The sequence below is a fragment of the Perognathus longimembris genome, chromosome 12 (genome assembly GCF_023159225.1).
Source record: "Perognathus longimembris pacificus isolate PPM17 chromosome 12, ASM2315922v1, whole genome shotgun sequence".
Classification (NCBI taxonomy): domain Eukaryota; kingdom Metazoa; phylum Chordata; class Mammalia; order Rodentia; family Heteromyidae; genus Perognathus; species Perognathus longimembris.
Genome location: NC_063172.1, coordinates 47,411,684 through 47,428,449, shown reverse-complemented (window position 1 = coordinate 47,428,449; position 16,766 = coordinate 47,411,684).

Genomic DNA, 16,766 nt, shown 5'->3' with positions numbered 1-16,766 from the left:
CAGCTGTAGCTATGAACTTTTAATATAAAACTTCTGACCAAGTAGAACCAACAGATCTCAGTTCTGTATATATATTCAAAATAAAATATTAGTTCTGGGATGGTACCATCAATATCCCAAAATTCTAAAAAGTTTCAGAACATATTTTCTCCAATGACTCTCTGAGTATCTATGTGGAAACAATTTATGTAGTCTTATCATTTATGTTCCATGTAAGATTCCCATTGCTTTGATAACCTTTTAAAAGTGAATACAGAATATGATCATCTGGAGGATCCCAAACTGCCATTTGATTCATGCTTACAAACAAATTGATGCCACATGGTATTTCTAAAGGGGAAAAAAAAGAAATGGCTTTAATATATAAACCATGCACTCACCCCCAAATGAAGGCCAAATGCTGTCATGATTTACTGTACAAAAGAAGTTTTCACAGCAGTTCCCAAAGGGCAAATTGGGGTGAACTGAATCATCACATAACACAGGGTAATGCAGAGCGAGTGGCCCCTGCCATCGGGGAGGCAATAAAGGCAGCTCTTTGTGCCAGGGTCTCTGGCTTCCACCCCCATAACATACTTGCAACATGCATCCAGGGTAGATGGAATCCAGAGATGATCACCAGCAGCCGACCTCTTGTAGGACATGTTTTACAAAAGCCTTTTACAGAGCACAGTTTCTTGTAACAGGAGCTTAAAGAGAATGTCACCTTCAAGCACAGTACAAAGTTATGGACTAGATTAGCTGAAATGAAACAACAACGATATTCTTGCTGAAGGCTTTCCAATTCAGATTAAATCTCTTAATTTTAAAACTAAATGTGAACAAAAAAAAACCCAAATGTGCAACAGCTACAAATAGGAACACAGAACTCTCAACAAGCATGTTTGCTGTTCTGTTTTCCTAAATAAGGGAAGTTTGAACACATGCTGAACACAGATGATGAAGACATCATAAGGAAAATCATACTCATCTAGAGAGAGGATGCTGGTATGACTTGGGTGCTATGGAAGGTAGAACATTTTTACAGTCTATGGGAAAGAAAATAAAAAGGATTGTGAACTAAAGTAGGCCAAGATGGAAGTGTGTTAGAATGAGGTATAGAAGTGGATGTGCAAAATTTGACTGATGAAAGAACATCAGATCAAAGCCTACAGTAGAGACACTATGTAGTAAGAAGGAAGTTTATCCTTCTGGACAACAGCCATATATATATACGGTGCTAGTGTTGTTCTAGATCACTACAGATTCCAAGTAAATGGTGCTTGATCCATATTCTGACTGACTCCCTTTTAACTCAACCTGTTCTTTAAAAGTCCTGAGTAAATCACTTATGCTTCTAAAGTAGTAACAAATAACTAGCACATTCACTTGCTACTAATGTTCTCAAAACAAATTGCAAAATCCCAAACACACAGTACACACACACACACACACACACACACACACACACACACACACACACACACAAAATGAACGGATAAATATGCTAAAATTATTTGTAACCTATTGTGTCCTTCACAGGAGAGATGGTACCTTATAATAAACATGAGCTCAAGAATTTTAGAGTAATTGTAGAGTAATGTGGCTTAGTCATGGGCATAGCTCAGACTTCCAAATATATTTCTAAGAATCTGTATTTAAGGCTTTCATTTTCATTTGGGAGTAATTTATAGGTAATGAAGGCTGTAACATCTTCTGCCTCTGCTGCTTTGAAGTCCATGCCATATCACAAATCAGCCAGAAAGTGGGGTCCAATGGATACAAAGAGCTCTCTTATGGTTGGATGCTTATAGCTTTCAGCAGTGAACCTAAAGATTGGCAAGCCAGCTTTGGCACAGAACTGAAATATGCCAAGCTTCAAACAAGTTTCAGTGACTTCTCCATAATGGGGTCTTGGGGTGACAATACTTGAAAACTAATGAAGTTCAACATCTACGGTACGATATTAGGGCCAATAAATTGTAGGCATGGCATGATTAGATATAGCCCCACCCCACACTGAGGATTCTATTATAATTTAGACACAGAGGATCACAGTGGAAATCTAGGGAAGAAGATAAAAGTGTGACTTGTAAGAAAGATCAGTCTTAATTGCAGTTTATGGTAGTGCTGTGCAAGAATTCTGCTTTCTGGAAGGTCACCCAAACAAAATTTTGAACCCTTGGAGGGTGTGCTCTGGTATGTACTGTTCTGCATATTGTCTGTTTTTTCCCAATGATACAGATATAGATATAGACATGTTATATATTATATATACATATATATAGTGTGTGTGTGCACTTTTTTCTTTTCTAGCTATAGTACAGCTGCTGATTTCAATGGAAAATGAGTAATGGGGTATTTATTCCTATATATATATATTTTTATTTTTGCATTCTTTAAAAATAAAACATTATCACTCCATACCCCCAGGTAGTGATAGAAGCCAGGCAGAAATTATTTAAAGAAACAAATGAGATTAATATTTCAATTTAAATGTCAAACACAAAGGGAACTTGGGCAGTAAAAAAGATCATGAATTCCAAGGCAATATTATCTGAAGTATTTTATCTTCCTGGAGAGCTGAAAAAATTAGAAAATCATCTTTTAATTTGAAATAAATATGTAACTCACTAAGGATTAAATTATTTAAAACAAAATTAAAATATTATCCATTAGGTTTTTTACTTTCCTTATATTTCACACATCTCACCTCTTCCTGGAAATCTCATTCTGTAAGCATGTTTTATTAATGATCTATTAATAAGCATTCACTTAAAACATGACTGATTAAAATGTAGACCTGGTTTTAAGTAAGTGTTCTGAAAATGTTTCATTTATTGAATTCATTGAGGTTTAAGTTCTCATTTGTATAGCTAGAGGGTAAATTACAGATACTCATGATTGTTTTATCATTATAATGAAAGTAGTACTCATATTTGTAACACTAATTAAAATTCTATTCTGATCCATACAACTGTAACCTCTATCAAATAAATAATTTTTAAATCTTTATATGAAATTTATATTTATATATAAGTGTGTGATAATGAAAGATTCTATCTTTAGTATAACATAATCAAGGTTAACAGAAAGTAAAAATTAGGTTCAGACTTTTTAATACTGCAGGGTACATTTTTAGTACCCTACAGAGAGAATTAGTCACACAACTCCCATTAAGTTTAATGGAACCTCTATGGGCAAATTGTATGCTGAAATTCTTGCGAAGTTAATGTCAGTAGAGTTTACTAGCTCCAGTTTTTTTTTTTTTTTTTTTACCCTCTTTGGACCTTTAGCTTGGACTACTTTTACTTTCTCATGGTCCAGAGGGAAGACAAGTCAATAAAAATGATTAAATAAATGTTTTCCAAGTTTATAAGCTCACAATTTCTGTACATCTGCCAAGAAGTTAGAGATCAGCAAATAATGCTTATAGCATTTTTCATTCAATTAGTATGTAAAACTCTTCTAAATGGCACACTTTTAAAATATAAATTCTGTTAAGTGTTTTTAAATATGTAATTCTCTCCTCTGGTGCAGTAAAACAAAGACTTTTAAAATATTTTCAAGATAATACCATACATTATTTATATGTGAATTAGGAAGCATTTGGAATTCCATATATTACTATTGGTTGTGTGTTTGCTGATTCTGAGGCTTGAACTCAGCACCTTTTATGTACAAGGCTTTCAATTGAGCCACAACTATATTCTGAAGTTGTGGCGGATAATTAGAGATAAAAGTTGTATGAACTGGCCTGCTTGAACTGTTTTTGAACCATAATCCTCACATCTCAGCCTCCTAAGTAGCTAGGATTACAGGCATTAGCCACCAGTGCCTGGCTATGTGATGATTGTTAAAATATTGCATTCCATACTTTTGATCTACTGAGAAGAATCAAATACACAATTAATAATGATAACTTCTTTACAAGGGGCAAAATGACCTTAAATTCTCTTTGTCTATAAGATCAATATCTTCTATAATTGTGGATTTAGTCACCTGAAAGTGTGGTAAAGTTATTTATTAGTTAACAAATTCAGTCAACAGCACTGAGATTTTACCTCACCCCAGCTAGAATGGCCATTATCAAGAAATCTAATTACAACAGATGCTGGTGAAGATGTAGCCAAAGGGGAGTGCTACTACACTGTTAGGAATGAAAACTTGTACAACCACTCTGGAAAGCAATATGGAGGTTCCTCAAAAGACTAACATATAGCTCCTCTATGATCCAGCTATCCCACTTCTGGGCATTTACCCAAATGTCCACAAATAAGGCCATATTAAAGAACAACAGTATTTATTGTAGCACTATTTAGCGTAAGGAAGATATAGGATCAACCCAGATGCCCCTCAGTAGATGAATGGATCAAGAAGATATGGTACATATACACAGTGCAGTTCTGTGCCTTCATCAGAAAGAATGATATTGCCCCATTTGTAAGGAAATGGAAAGACCTGAAAAAAATTATATTAAGTGAAGTAAGCGAAACCCAAAGAAAAGTAGGTTTCATAGTTTCTCTCATTTGTAAGAATTATAATATATTTACAATATTCTTAACATGGGATATCAACAACCCAATTGCTTAATACACAGAACCATATATAATGAATTCTATCAACATGAACTCCAAGATATAGAAACAAGAGGTTCTTATTATGCAGTGTATGTAGTTTTTTTATTTAATTTAATTTTTTTTCTTCTTTCATCTCTTTTAATTTTCTCTACCATGTGTCTTGCATATAAGATTATTTAACCAGGGAAAGGGAAAGGGAATCACAGAAACAGCAGGTCAAAGGACAAACTAATACAACAATGATACTTATTTAACAATAGTTTACAACTTGAGGGGAAGTAGGGGAGTAGGCAGGGTTAAGTGGGAGAAAATGAAAGAGTAACATTGTTTTAAAAAAGTTTAATCATTACTTTACTTATGTAATTGTAGACCCTTTGCTCATCACCTCCTAATATCAGGACATCTAAGATTCTCATAGTACAGCTAAATTTGGAAACAAGTGTATCTCTTAATTCTCTTTTCCGTACCAAGTAAGGATCTGTATTCATAAATGCTGCAAATTTATCATTAAAATTAACATTGACATGTTAGAAATATCCTCAACGTAAACTTTTAAAAATATGTTTTATTTAGGCATCTAAATAAGCAAAAATATAATTAACACATTAAAAATCATGACTTAGAGCAAATTTTTAATGTAGGTATTAATAATTACTATCATAATTGTATCATGGACAGCTATTGTAGGGAAACAAAAATATCTGTCAGATGTAATATGCTGCACAATATAAGCTTCCTATAAAAACACATTTCTGTTTTCATGTGAAATACTGAAATATGCATAATGTCAATTAACGTTGCTGTCACAATGACAGCTGTTGTTTGCTTTACTTTGTTTTTCTTTTTGTTCAAGTACTGGAGTTTGAACTCAGGGGCTGGTCACTGTCCCTGAGTTTTTTCACTGGAGTCTGGCACCATGTCGCTTGAGTCACAGCAATGTTTCTGGCTTCTGGCTTTTTTTGTGGTTAATCTTAGATGAGTCACACAGACATTCTTAACAGTATGGCTTCAGACTGTGATACTCAGCGTCCCTGAGCTTAGATGACTCACTCCATCATTATAAAAGTTGACACCCAGCCTCCAAAGAGGCTAAGTGATTATGCTGACACCTCAAATTTTTCTTGACACCATGGACAATTAAAGTACAAGTGCCATGCTTCCTCATTCCTTTACTGATCAACTTCTTAATGGAATACCTTTGGTGTCCTCATCCAACTTCAGAAAATGAGTTAATGAGCTAGAAGTTCCTGGTGCCTCCTATCTTGTGAGGAGAGAATACAAAAAAGACTAGCAAGCAGAAAAGTAAATATCAGATTATGATACTTATGGAAAGGATTTAACATGGTATTCACTGTCTAGAGCACAACTATTTGCTATCTCTCTCCTAAAAACTGTGCTATCTCTGTTTCACTCCTGAAAGTTAAAAGCAAAGAGAAGACAATACAGGTTGCTCATGCCTGTAATCCCAGCTACTCAGAAGGCTGAAATCTGAGTACTGAGTTTTGAAGCCATCCCAGGCAGGAAAATCTATGACATAGTTATCTCCAATTTACCACCAAAAATCAGAAATAAAGCTGTTACCTAACTAGTAGAGAGCTAACCTTGAGGAAAAAAGCCCAGGGATACCATCCATGCCCTGAATTCCAGTCCCAGAATTGGCACATAAACCACAACAAAATCAAGACAGATTTATTAGTATATCTAGCTTTCACCCATCTCATGATCTCATGGAGCACTTTCTGTTTAGGATTAGAGGCCTTTATGAGAGGCTTGTCTGTCCACAAGAGCTTTTTGCCCTTTAGCATTCCTCCTCCTCCTCCTCCTCCTCCTCCTCCTCCTCCTCCTCCTCCTCCTCCTCCTCCTCCTCCTCCTCCTCCTCCCCCCCTCCTCCTCCTCCTCCCCCTCCTCCTCCTCCTCCTCCTCCCCCTCCTCTTCCTCCTCCTCCTCCTCCTCCTCCTCCTCCTCCTCCTCCTCCCCCTCCTCCTCCTCCTCCTCCTCCCCCTCCTCCTCCTCCTCCTCCTCCCCCTCCTCCTCCTCCTCCTCCCCCTCCTCCTCGTCCTCCTCCTCCTCCTCCTCTTCCTCCCCCTCCTCTTCCTCCTCCTCCTCCCCCCTCCTCCCCCTTCCCCTCCCCTCCCCCTCTCTCACTTTCTGAATACCATCTTGGAAAGGGAGTGAAACCTCATCAAACAATGTCCATACCAGGGCATGCTGATCTTCAGCTTTCCAAACCACAGAACCATGAAAAATAAATTTCTACTCCTTACATAAAGCCCAACCTAGGATATTTTGTTACAGCAGCAAAAATGGAAGAAGGTAGAAACTTTCACAGTTTTCAGACTTTGGGATTTTTCCTCAGTAACAAGAACAATTGAAAGACTGAACAGACAAGACAATTATATGTGGTTACATTAATATATATGAGGATGTATAATATATAAGGATAAATATGTAAATATATATACAAGGATTTCAATAAAGGTTTGTGGGTACAGATTTTCCCCCAGAGCAAAATGATTGTCGCTCCATGGTTATTTCTCTTTCCATGTCATTTTTCTCTGTAGGGAACAAAAGAGTTTGAAAGATGTTCTGTGGGTTTGGCTGCTTGTAATTCTATGAAACTACACTGACTGTCTTGTCTTCAATGCCAGACACCGAAACTGTTTTGTTTTGTTTTTCCTTACTAGCAAAAGAAATTCCCAATGCTTTGTCTTTCATTGCTTCTGAGTGTATAATTTATGTATAACCCATTAAAAAGGGATCTTACCTGGAAATATGCTCTCAAAGCAACAAAATGAACATTTTCAAAAAGCAAAATTTATACATTTAAAAGCTTTTCTTTTTCTTTCTGAAAATAATAGATAAAAATCAACTGAAATTATCTAAATCTTAAAATAATATTTATAATACTAAATAAGAATTGTAACTCTGAATTTTCCTGTTTAGTGGTATGTCTCAAGGGAAATTAGGCACTAATAGCATATATTAGAACAGAAGGTATTTCAATACAGTGTCATTTCCCTTAGTTCCTTGAAGACAGAGAGATTTTATCATATATCCTGTATGCCTAACTAGCCTAACACAAGGATAACTAACTTTCAATTTAAATAAAAAATAATAACTACTAATTTAAAATGATTAATATTTGTGAGATAATGTGAATTCTTTTCAAAGTTTTATGTAATTTAATGTTTTTCAACAATTTAAGTTAAGTACTATTATGTCTTTAGAATAATGAAATTAGATTAAGCCTTTTGCAAAAGGAATAACTCCATTGTTGGGAAGAAGAGCTAGGATTTGAATTTAAATATTTGTCTCTACAACTCATCTTAGGCATTATTACATTCCCCTACATTGTTTAGGGTTAATATTCCCATTTATATTTAAATTTAATTTTGCTAGATTTTTCCTATTATTTATTTATTTTTTTAGTTTTTAAGCATGCTCTTTTTTTAATTTTTTATTATAAAACTGATGTACAGAGAGGTTACAGTTTCATACCTTAGGCATTGGATACATTTCTTGTACTGTTTGTTACCTTGTCCCTCATACCCCCTCCCCCCTCCCCCTCCCCCCCTGAGGTGTTCAGTTCGCTTACACCATACAGTTTTGCAAGTATTGCTTTTGTTGTTGTTTCTCTTAATTTACCCTTTGTCTCTCAATTTTGGTATTCCCTCTCAATTTCCTAATTCTAATACCAGTATACACGGTTTCCAATATACTCAGATAAGATTACAGAGATAGTGTAGATACAATCCAAGAAGTTGATACAAGAACATCATCAACAGCATAAACTACAGATACACATGGGATGTTGAAAGTAGTTACAACTGTGATATAACAATCATTTCCATAAAATGGAGTTCATTTCACTTAGGATCATCTTATGTGATCATAAGGGTATAGCTATTGGGCTCTTGTGATCCTCTGCTGTGGCTTGCCTAATCCTGTGCTAATTATTTCCAATAAGGGAGACCATAGAGTCCATGTTTCTTTGGGTCTGGCTCACTTCACTTAGTATAATTTTTTCCAAGTCCTTCCATTTCCTTACAAATGGGGCAATGTCATTCTTTCTGATAGAGGCATAAAATTCCATTGTGTATATGTACCACATTTTCCTGATCCATTCGTCTACTGAGGGGCATCTGGGTTGGTTCCAGATTCTCGCTATGACAAATTGCGCTGCAATGAACATTGTTGTGCTGGTGGCTTTACTGTGATTTTGTTTGTAGTTTTTTGGATAAATACCCAAAAGTGGGGCTGCTGGATCATAGGGGAGTTCTATATTTAGCCTTCTGAGGAATCTCCATACTGCTTACCAGAGTGGCTGGACCAGTTTACATTCCCACCAACAATGGATTTTTCCTTTTATACAAACCTTTAGGAAGATTTGCCTCAGATTAATAGTAAGATGTTTTCAGGTACTGATGGCTCATGGACTAGTCAGGAGGCTGAGAAACAGAGGACTGCAGTGGGAAGCCAGGCCAGGCATCAAAGTCCACAATTATCTGTCTCCAAAATAACCAGTACCAAGCAAGGCTGGAGGCATGGCTCAAGTAGTAGAAAGGCAGAAAAGCAAGCACAGTGAGCAAGAAGTTCTGAATATATATATATATATATGTATGTATATATACACACATATATAAACATACATACATAAGTCATAAGTACATTTATACATACATATATGGTAATCAATGAACTAATTGTATTTATTCTGGGCCTCATAGGAGATGAAAAAGAGTTGAGCCATTATTCTCTCAAATTCACCTCATTTTCAGATTTGAACTCAAACGTTCTAGGCCCACTGTGGTAATCTTGACTTTAATCAATGAAACTTGATAATAACAATGTTAATTTTCTAATTTCCAGGTAAGAGATTTATTATTATTTTGTTGTTGTCATTATTTCCTACTGTCTTTATTTGTGTATTTATTTGTGAGTGAATTGCTCATATCTAGATGGTTAGATTAATGTAGTAAGGCAGACACTTCAGGTGTCCCTTAAGAGGACAGCTAGGAGGAAAGGAGGCACATAGTTGGTGGGAATGTAAACTAGTGCAGCCACTATTTAGTGCAGTCAATTAATATGCATTTCTCTTAAGAACTAAGTTTTGAATGACTTCTTGATCCTCCTACATTACTTCTGGATACAAAGCCAAATGAACCAACATTGAAATACACTAGAAATATTGAGTACTCATATTTATTGCAGCATTATTTTCAATAGCCAACTGATGGGGAGCAAAGAAGGCTCCTATCAATATGAATGAAGTCATGGAATATATAACACAATGAAAATGGTTTTTTTTGCAATAGAGTAGAATGAAATCATGTCACTTTCAGGAAAAAAGAGGAAATGAAGATTAATATGTCTGGTATAAACAAACAGACTAAAAAACTACATTTTTTCTCATATGTGAGAATATAGAAATTGTTTTAAAAGACATGAAAATAAAAAGGAAACTATTCAGGAAGAAAAAGGTTACTAAAGGAAGAATGGGGATCAGAGAGGTCATAGGGGGCTGAATATAATCAAGCACTTTGTAGTATACATGTATGAAAATATGAAACAATTATTTCAAGCAATTGATGTACAATAGAAATGTTAAAAGATAAAATTTTTAAATAAGCAAATTACATTATAAACTTGAGAAAAATAGAAGACAGCTGATATTGATATACGCCTGTGATCTCCTTTGCTTGGGTGTGAATAAGAGCTAAGACCTGCTTTTAGGCAATAGAATATTGACAAGCTAATGGTATATACTTGATGATTATATGATTGTGTTATAATATCATACCAATGGATATAGTCAGATTATGTCCCTCATTTAGTGGCTTTTATAAAAAACAACTAGCAAGGTTAGAAGATCTTTGTAGCCAGAAACTACTGGTAGCTTATAGAAAGTGAGGAAAGCTTCCAGCCATAGCTTGTGAGAATCTCTGTGTAAGATTCTCTAACAGCCAGCAAGAAAATGGGACCTCCCTTTTACAAACAAGGAAATGAGTTACTATACTAATCCACGTTAATTTAGAAATGAGTCTTTCCTATGTTGAGCATTCAACTAAGGACCCAATCCTGAACAATTGTTCCCATTCTTTCTTTGAACCACATAAATCGAAAGGCAGAATATAATCAGGACTAAAATTTCCACAACTTTAAAATGGGAAAATTAAAATTGAATTTTAGATCATTAATAATAGGTGATAGAGTTCAGAGTTTATTTCTGGGTATTGTGAATTACGAATTGATCTACAATCTCTCTAAAAGTTCTATTAAATGAAAAAGAAGAAATACCATGGTAATAAATCAATGACATATAATTCAGAAGAATGTATATTTTAAATCTTGGGCTGGGAATATGGCCTAGTGGCAAGAGTGCTTGACTCCTACACATGAAGCCCTGGGTTCGATTCCCCAGCACCACATATATAGAAAATGGCCAGAAGTGGCGCAGTGGTTCAAGAGGCAGGGTGCTAGCCTTGAGCAAAGAGAACCCAGGGATAGTGCTCAGGCCTTGAGTCCAAGGCCCAGGACTGGGGAAAAAAAAAAATCTTATTCATTGCAGAATGCTCTTTTACCTATTAAAACAAATACATAAAAGTAGATAGAAATTTCTGATGATAATATATATTTTCTTTGGTATCACTTTTGGATAGCAAAAATAATATGGCAAAATTGAATGTCATATTCTAGCACTACAAATAGTACCTGTGTTAGAGAGGTGTAGCAGGGCAACAGTTGAAGTAGGAAAGTATTTTAATTGGATAACTTCCTGGGTTTTACCAACTTTTACTGTTTGCAGCATGAACTTTGGAGCTCTACCAAGATGCATGGTTTTTATATTCACTATGCCTGCATGTATATGTGTGTATAGATAATTGCTATGCCTTGTACTGAGGACATGAACTGTGTAAAATTACTGTAGGAAGTTGTAAATGATGTATGAAATGAGAAATCTGTGCCTACTGGCAGTACATGGATAGAACAGAGATAGTGATGTGCAATCTCTTCTGTCATTTGTCATAGTGTTCATCTTATAAAAAGCATAACATATCAATAAACCTCCGTGTCAAACATGCATACTAAACAATATATTTTACTCCTTTTTTTAAGAATTCTCCTTCTTTTGTAAAAGCCACTTTATAAAAACATTGTGTATGAAGTTTATGTGAGAAACTTCTATGACAATGACTTCACTTATAAATCAAAAACTACTAAATGCAGAAAATTCTAAGTAACAATGCAAATATATGTATTTGTACTCATACAAAGCATTACTAAGTTGCTAGATCAGCCATGACAACTGAACCTGTTCATGAAGACCTGAATGCAGACTTGTCCACAGTATTCAACACACAATCCTTTATAAACATCTCTGTATGGAGAGAAATTTTAACTTTTGCATGTTAGTATTGAAAAGTTTGTAGGTCTCACTGACTATAGATGGATACAAGGAATAAAACCAGCCCCATTTTTGTCTCCAAAAGTAAATTTAATAGAATGTTTGTGGTTGAATTCTCATTGTACTGACAAATTTTCAAACCAAGTATTTGATCTGACCATGCTGTTAATTAAATATAGGCATAATCAATGTCATCTTGTCACAAACATCTTATTCTTGGGAAAAATAATCTGAAAACAAAATAAAGTCAATAGAAGTAGTCATCGATTTTAAGTCTGCTATGTAAAAGAAGTGTTCAACCACCATTGTCTATTAAAAATAAGTAGAAATCTGAAAAAATGGGTGAAGAAAAAAATCAAGAAAGGAAAGAAGGGAAGGGGAAGGAAGGAAAGAAAGAAAGAAGGAAGGAAAGAAGGAAGGAAGGAAGGAAGGAAGGAAGGAAGGAAGGAAGGAAAGAAGGAAGGAAGGAAGGAAGGAAGGAAGGAAGGAAGGAAGGAAGGAAGACAGGAAGACAGGAAGGAAAGGACACTTCTATGTATAAGGATGAAACCTCTGTCTTGAAACTTAGAGAACTCAAAAGCAAGAACAGAGATTCAAAACTTTCAGGAACAAAACCTCACAAACTGAAGCCTCTGTGGAGTAATGTCATATGGTTGGAAATCTAAACTGTAATAGAAGAATTACTGATATGCAGAGAGGAACCTTGGGAGGACCTCAAGATGATCCAAACCAAGGTTGTTCCTTGCACATTTTTACAGTTTTACCATCTGGACATGACTAAGAATTCACAGAGGATGTCAAAGAAAAATTACTCTGTGATTCCAACAAGGGGAGAAAGCAAGCATTTATTTATTTATTTATTTATTTATTTATTTATTTATTTATTTATTTATTTATTTATTTATTTATATTGTAAAGGTGATGTACAAATGGTTTACAGTTACATAAGTTAGGTAATGAGTACATTAATTTTTGAATTGTTTTGTTTTGTTAAATACAAGAGAACATTCTTTTCCTCTTAACAAAGACTGTCCTTAAAACAAAACCATTTAACTAATGTCTACCATATTGAGGTTTTTTTCAGAACCCAGAGTCCCTGGAGAAAGAAAATATTCCATTCTATTTGGTTCTAACCCTCAACATGATAGAAGCACAATAGCTAATTCCAGCTTAGTCTAGCCATCCCATGGAGAAGCATTCATGATATTCACAGGCCTATGGTATAGATGCTCACAAAACAAACAGTCCTACACACACAGCAGTAGAACACATGTCCCCTGCCACATTACTAAAGGCCTATTTAAAATTGGTTCTTCTACTCAATTCATATCTGGCTACCAAGATAAAAACATGAGACAAGATGTTGATTTCCCCCAACTTAATCTAGAAATTTAATGCATTCCCAATTAAAATCACAGTAAATTTATTATTGCCATGAATAAATTTATAGTAAAGTTTATATGGAGAAACAAATGATCTTGTAAAGACAACTCAATATTAAGTAGGAACAAAGAGGGGACTGGCAATACCTGACTTTAATGCCTGCCTTTAATACCTGACTTTAAAGGAAAATGTGGCATTGGCAAAGAAGAGGCAAGTTGATCAATAAAACAAAATAAAGATTCCAGAAATAGATCTGCATGAATATAGCCCACCAATCACTGTCAAAGAGAAAAGGATAATGCAGTGGAGCAACACAGTCTTTTCAAATAATGGTTATGGAATAGCTGATGCCTGCATGAAAAAGAAATGTAAATTTGGACTTAGTTATATCATTCCCCCCAAAAATGTCAAAATGGACCATAAAACTAAATGCTAAAACGTGGCCTTGGGTTCAGTGATGATTTTATTTTATATACAATACCAAAATCATAGTCCATCAAAGAAATAACTAACAAAATTGACTTAACTAAAATTAAATTTTTCTTCTGTGAAAGCGAAAAAGAAAAGTCACTGAATGGATGACAATAATTGAAAATATATTTGATAAAAGACTAGAACTAAAATAAAGAAGTCTTAAAATGATAATAAGTAACAAAAACACAATTTTTAAAAATGTGCCAAAGATTCAAATAAATACCTCATTAAAGAAACCATACATGTGGCAAATAAACATAGAAAAGGGGGGGCAATCACATAGTTCATTAGGAAATTTCAAATTAAATTTAAAAATGAGAAACTATTTCACGTCTTCTAGATAAACAAAAAACAGAATATCTATATAAAATACTAGTGTGACTGTAGACTACCAGGAAAAACCATTCACAGAATGCACTAAAGGTGCCTTCTTTGGAAGATAGTTTGAAGATTTTTTTAAGCTAAATATATCTTTAGCATACTGGCCATACTCATGCTCCATGGTACTAAAGCAAAGAAGTTCAAATTTTATGCCCACACAAGTATTTATGGCAGGTTTTAAAATTCATTTGTCAGAAACAAGATCCTCTTCCATAAATGAATGGATAAGTCAACTGACATACATCCAAACAATGGAATATCACTCAGTACTGAAAAAAAAAATGTGCTATCAAACCATAAAAAGACACAAAGGAAGCTTAAATGCATAGTTGTACATGAAAGAAGCCTGTGTGAAAAAGCCTGAGGAAGGTATACTTAATCAGAATATGGAAGACCTTTGGGGCACGGTAACTATTTTCTACACTATTGGAATGGTGAATATGTCTATGTTTATTCAAACCCATTGAATGAATACCAAGTGAACCTTACGGTAAACCATAGACTTATGATACATTCAGTGTGGGCTTACTAATTTTTACAGATGTAGCTCCTGCTACAGGAGAATGATAACAACAAAGAAATTGTATATGGAGTAAGGGGTTCTTGGGTAAAATTCTGTACCTTCAATTTAGCTGTAAACCTAAATCTGCTCTTTTAAAAATAAATTCTTTAAAACAGAGATTTTCTATTTTATTTTATTTTTTGTTAGTCACGAGCCTTGAACTCAGAGCCTGGGCACTGTCCCTAAGCTCTATTGCTCAAAGCTAGCACTTTAACACTTTAAGCCACAATGCCACTTCTGGTTTCCCAGTGGTTAATTGGAAATAAGTGTCACGCATACTTTTCTGCCTGGGCTGGTTTTGAACAAAGATCATCGGATCTCAGCCTCTTCAGTACCTAGGATTACAGGCATAGGCCACTGGTACCTGGTATGAGACACAAATGTATTTTTAAGAAAACAACTCAGTGATATATACTTTTTTGACCATAGAATTTGAGTGTAGAAATTAAAATAACTATAGCACACATAAACCAAAAAAATGGCTGTATTGAACAGTAAAGCCAAAATTATTATGCTCATTCAAAAAGTATATATAGTAATAAGCTGTATTATTTTGGATCTTAAAAATTTCACAGTTTCTTAAACAGAGCTTGAAACATTAGAAGTGAGGTTTGTCAATGACATGTACGCCTTATTTTTTATAAACACAGAAGATAATCTAAGTATGCATAAGGTTGCATCATGTTTAAATGTGTGTCTTCATTTTCCAGTTAGAACTTTGTTTTCAAATAATAATTATGCTCTCTATTATTTGATATTTTTTACAGTATGGTATATATAATGGTTGCTGAAAATTATAAAACCAGTCTTTCCTTACCATTCGAATAGATTGCCTTTTGGAATCACAGTTGAGTTTTCTTTTGTTTGATGGTGTTAAAATGAAATATATGATTGGTCTTCCCATCAGTAAACCACATATATGAATATATTTCTTGCATGTGAGTCTCATAAAATTCATGGTTTGGCAATGTTACTGTGAATGAAGTCCACAGTCATAAAAATGAAGTACTATGTGCATTTGATTTGTTTTCCAGGTGGAATGTAAATTCTAGCCCAATTCTGACATGTAAACAACAGACTTAGGTAAAAATCTTTAAATGTAAAACATTTCAAATGATGATCACATATTCTGATAATATTTATATTCCATGTGCTTTCACCACTACCTTTACTCTGTACATTCACAAAGACATTGAGATCCTGGGTTCTCTTTCATGTTCTCTTTCTCTTCCATTTTACTTGTCCAATTATGACTGATGCTTCTTATGTTACTGGAGTACTAACACCTTCTAAGCTCCTTATACTTTGTCTTGGCGTGTTGCTTTCATTAGTTTATAAGAATTTTCTCAGTTTCTCTGTTCTCTGTGTCTGTTTGTAGGTCATCTATTTATAATCTATGAATCAATCTATTACCTGTCTACCTATCATCTATCCACTAATCCATCCATCTGTTCATCCTTCTGGTCATTCATCCATCTATCTGTACGTATTGAATCTATGGGATCATCACATTGAAATTTGACCAACTGACCTCTTTATAATTCATATTTTATGATCTTTTTATTTCCTATTGGTTATATGATTGAAAAGAAAACAAAGCCTGAGAAAAATCTGAGTGCACCAGTGGAGTGGACAACTAGGGAAGCACTTCATTAGTGTATATCATTACCCCAGCCACCCAGATTGGAAATGCCGTCAGAGTCAAATAAGAGCAAATTTTACGTTCTACAGTAGGAAAACTCCCAACTCATGCACACCAGAAAAAAAAACCCACAGGGAAAATTTTGTGAGGTAAGGATTAAACAATGCATAAGTAACTAAATTTGCTATTTGTTCTAAAGCAGATGGTTACTTATTGAGAAATTATTTTAAGAGTTAAATTATAATATTTATTTTTGAAATACAACTTTTGCATGTTGAGATCTGTGTAAGAGTTAGTGAAACAGTACATAATCACAAACTTTCTAGAGTAGAAGTTCACATCAGCAAGTATTCAAATGGC